The following is a 5,243-nucleotide window of genomic DNA, read 5'->3' on the forward strand; positions in this document are numbered from 1 at the left end:
GATCATGCAGGTGGCCCTCCTCTGGACCCTCTCAATGCTGTCCTCATCCCTCCTGAAGTGCAGCGCCCAGAACTGAATACAGTTCTCCAGCTGCGGCCTGACCAGTGCTGCACAGAGGGGGAGGATCACCTCCTTGGCCCTGCTTGAGATGCATCTGTGGATGCACAACATGGTACAATTAGCCCTACTGACCGTGACCTCGCATTGTCGGCCCATGTTCATCTTGGAGTCAATAATGACTCCAAGACCTCTTTCTGACCCCGTGCTCTCGAGAAGGGAGTTTCCCAGCTTATAATTGTGCTGCTGGTTCCTACTGCCCAAGTGCAGCACCCTGCACTTGTCAGTATTGAATCCCATCCTATTTCCATTTGCCCACCCCTGTAACCTGTCCAGGTCCTGCTATAATCTGTCCTTCCCTACAAGCGTGCTCACCTCACCCCAAATCTTGGTATCATCAGCAAATTTAAACAGGCTGCTTTTTACTCTGTCATCCAAGTCACTAATAAACAAATTGAACAGTGCATGCCCAAGGACCAAGCCCTGGGGGACTTCATTGCTCACTTCCCGCCAAGTCGAAAAAGACCTGTCCACCACCACCTCTGAGTATGACCCTTCAGCCAATTTGCAATCCATCTAACTGTGTAGGCGTCAATGCCATAGCCACCTAGTTTTTTGATGAGAATAGGATGGGGGACAGTGTCAAAGGCCTTGCTGAAGTCCAGAAAGACTACATGCACTGCGACACCTGCGTCCAATGCTTTTGTGACCTGATCATAGAAGGCAATCAGGTTGGTCTGACAGGACCTGCCCCTAATGAAACCGTGCTGGTTGCCCTTGAGCATCATCCCCAATGCCGGCCCATCACAGATGTGCTCCTTGATGATCTTCTCAAAGAGTTTCCCCAGGATTGAAGTAAAACTAATGGGCCTATAGTTGCCTGGGTCCTTCCTCTTCCCTTTTTTTGAAGATGGGGATCACATTAGCTTTCTTCCAGTCATCTGGCAACTGGCCAGAGCACCATGAGCGCTCGTAAATTTTTCTGATTCCACACGCAATAACCCCTGCCAATTTCCTCAACACCCTGGGGTGGAGAGCATCTGGACCTGCTGATTTGAACACATCCAGCCCCTCCAGAAACTCTCTAACCCAGTCCTCTCCAACCTTAGGCCTGGCGGCGTTTCTCCTGAGTCTGTCTGGAATCCTGGTTGGGGAGTCCCGGTCCCTGCACAGGAAAATGGAGGCGAAGAATTTGTTAAAGAGGTCTGCTTTCTCCTCTGGTGCAACCACCAGATTGCCAAACATATCCTGCATATCAATGCTTTAGAAATTTCTCCATTTCCTGCGGGTTTGGATAGTTTTGTCCACCAGGGAGCATTGTTTCTTTTTTTCACGCTTGTATGTTATTATGCATACACTTCTATGCTTTGCTCAAACTATTTGTTGTTCACTGTAATAATCTACCATCACGGTAAAGGAGAGACAAACAGACTGCCTGGGGGTTGGTCCTTTCTCATGATGATTTAATCTTTATGCGGTAAAAAGTAGCTGACCATAGTGAGTGATCCCACTGCAGTTAGATAGGTCCAACAAAACACTACATCCTGATGCAAGGATTGTAGGAAGCAATGGTCCAGGTAGCAGAGAGAGCCCCTGGGCTTTTTAGAATCTGTAGGCTCCAGCTGGAAGATTAGAAAAAAGCCCATGTGCTTCAGCAAGGGGTATTGATCATTCTTTGGGTAGCATGTTTCCATCATGAATCTCTCAAGAAAACAAACTCCAGTAAGGTATTAATGAGGGAACAGTTCTATTGCATGAGATTGTAAACCACTGTCCTGCCTCCCGTAGTCATTCATGGACTTTTTGGAAGAATAAAGGTGTTTAACTCTACTGTCCTCTGCAGACTCTAATAAGTAAGCACATGGCAGCTTCACTGGGAGCTCTCTCCATCCGAAGTGACTATAATCAAGAGTTTTTCTGCCTTGTTCAATTCCCCCAGACTAATTTAACTTGATGCTGTATCTTCAAAATCTGCATGTGTAGCATAACAACACTATAAAATTGGAAACTTCAGTAACATACTGTCCCAGAGGAGTCTGCATTTTATTGGGAAGTGATCCATCTTCATGCCTTTCCTCTTTAAAAGTGTTGTGATGTTTAATTGGTTAATGTATACAACTACTTCAAGATCCTGCAATGAAAGACACTTCAGAGGTAAAAAGTAGTATTAGTAGAACTTGCAAAACCTTTTCTGTTTATAGCAGGGACCGGAACAAACTATTCCAGCTTTGGTCTTGTGAATTCTTTATGCAATGCCTTTTCTTGATTTATAGTCACATATCTCTCTATTTTGTTTAGTGGGGGACTGTCAGTGTCAACCTTTAAGCCACCGGCTGGACCAACCTGGCCTCAGTCCAGAGCAGGCTGGGTGACTTTGGTGGCAAGATAGCAGTGCGGGGGGTGTTACTTGTCCCCATGCTGAGATGAGGCATCTGGGAGCTGCACCCACGCTGCTGCTGCTTTTCCCAGCCTGCAGCTCCACAGGTGGGGTGTGAGCCCAGCTTCCATCCCGTTGGGAACTAGAAGCTGCACCCAGTCAGCGGGGAGCTGAACCAGGGTCGGACAGCTTGAACCTGCATCCTCACTGCTGCTGCTTCTCCCTGCCTCCTAATTGCAGCATGGGTGCAGCTGGAAGCTACCAAGACCCAGCTCAGGTTTCCACCTGTGGGAAGCTGCTGCCATGTTGCACCCAGTGCAAGCACAGTTTCTAGCTACCAAGCCCCCCTGCAGCTCCTCATTACCCAGCCTTAGCATAGTAGAGGGCAAAGACAAAGCCCTCCAGTTTTGCAGACCAGATTCAGCCTACAGGCCATATGTTGCCAACCCCTGGTGTAGAGCATTCACTGATAGCAAATATAAATACTTTTTTAATAGGAAAAATAGAGCTAATTGGAAGTTAAAGGTGACCTAATCAAATATTCAACAAGGAAAACCCAACAGTTAAGGTTTCAATTATGGAGTTAGCTTAGCTGTGTTATAAATATGTACTAGCCTCTTACCTTGACTTCCTTGTTAATTTCAACCTTTACATATTATTTGCTCTTTAATCTAGATCATAAACCACACAGTCTATGTAATATGGATCTGTCTATATGAGTTGTAAATTTTGGAATCTGCTGATTTCCCCCACTAGCTTAACTCTGACATTGACTTGAGGCTTTTGCATTTTACACCAAAAGCCTTTATTTTTTTTCTCTTTAAATGCTGTAATGTAGTGTTACTTTTAATATCTTATTTGTTATAACTACACAGTTAAGCATCCTTTTGAACAAAGGGTTCTATATTTAAATAATCATAGTCTATGGTTTTTTTGCTACAAAATTCTATATATAAATGCCAACCTACTTATCCAAGGACAGTAGTGAAAAAGCAGCTACATGGTGTCTGAACAATAGAAGCCAATGTTGGCAAGATGCATTTCTTCTCCCCCACCCCAAATGCACAAAAGGTCACTGTTCATTTTCATAACAGGTTCTCCTACTTAGGAATTATGGGAATTTTCTCTATCAGGAGACTCTTAAAATATCTGCAATGTTACCTTTTAATAAAGCCAGGGATTAACAACCCCTGCTGAATGACATTGTGACAGAAGGCCAGGCTTTTAGATTTCTCCCTTTACCCACCTATCCCATTCTTGTGCAAGATGACATATCATCTCAGCCTGATGAGTGACCCTGCCATGAGATGTCACAAATGCAAGTAGAATACTGCTGGAACAGCCGAAGTACCCACTAAGAGGAGAGCTGAAGGGAAATACTGTGACATTTCATGAAACAAAATCCTGCATTTTTTTGCAATTCACATTCTGTGACCCACCCCCCCCCCTTTAGTTGAAGGTCTGGAATGAACATTTAGGGCACTGCCTTCAGATGAAGGCAGAGTAGGATTTGCTTTGGATCTGATCCTGCCAACTTTTACATACAAGTGATTTTCTTCAGGTGAAAAGTCTCACTGAAACCAGGCAAATGTGTAAATATTTGCAGGATAAGAATCAGAACTTCTTTGGTCTCCCTCTACTTCTTTGCAGCTACAAAATTTAAACGTTTTTGAAGATCCGCAATCTTAATGGTCCCATAAAAATTACCAGCTGCCTCAATCACTGAAGCTATTTGATTGTTTTAAGTCTTTGTTAGTTTTTTTTCTCTTCAAAACTGAAGAATAGTAGCAGGGACAGGTTTATTATCCTTCTTCTTATTTCAAACACTTTTGGGACTTGCATTGGGCCAAGAAGGTTTCTACTCAGGCTTTTTGATGAAGTATATTGTTATTTGTTCATCCTCTTTACAAGGAATGTGGAGAAATGGATAGCAGGGCATAGGAAGTAGGATATGAAGTCAAACTGCTCTTCACTAAGTGGTTATTCTGAAATTGGGCCCCCACTGATCCTGACTAAACTAGTCACCTCCGTGCCTAGGGACAAACGTTCAAAAGGCCTGAGCCTGAATTGATTCAATCTTTGCAGGTTAGTTTAACCTGCCTAGGTTGGATCCGTTTGCAACTATAAAGACATGCCCTCTGGACTAAGAAAATACAGGCACATGCCTGCAGTGGCTCCGGCTAGAAGCCAGGGGTGGGGAGGGGGTGCTACAGCAGCCCTCCCGTTGCTTCTACAGTGCTGGGCTGAGGGGGGGAGGGGGCATGGTCAGGCCCTGGCAGGACCTCTGATTAGGGAGGGGGTCTAAACCCTCACCCCGGCCTGCACAGTCCCAGGCTTTTCCCCACTTGCTGCTCAAGGGGCAGGGAGTTGCCAGATCCCAGCCTCCAGCTAGCACTCTGAGGCAAAGCGGGGTGTGCAGTGCATGCATATCAGTTGATGATACTGAGCTTTTCAATCTCCCTCTCCCTGCTTCTTCATACTGTCTGCAGCAAACTTGAAGGGCGAGGGAGCCTGCAGGGAGCTGAAAACACAGGTTTTATCAGTGCATCAACAAAACAAAAGCCTCTCCCATTAGTTCAAGCTCTTCTTAAACAGCTTTTTCCAAGGAAGGAATGGAGGGACATTACCAGCTGACCAAAAAGCCCTAAGCAGACACTGTTCTGTCTGCCTGTCCCAGTGACATTGGAGAGACACACACACCTCTCAGCATTAGCTAGCATACCACATGCCTAGGGTCTGTAGGGCTGGGGTTGTGCTGTGGGAGATGGGAGGGAGGGGGGATTCCTGCTTGAGCAGTGAGCAGCAAAGG

This window comes from Alligator sinensis, unplaced genomic scaffold (assembly GCF_000455745.1).
Source record: "Alligator sinensis unplaced genomic scaffold, ASM45574v1 scaffold294_1, whole genome shotgun sequence".
Taxonomy (NCBI): Eukaryota; Metazoa; Chordata; order Crocodylia; family Alligatoridae; genus Alligator; species Alligator sinensis.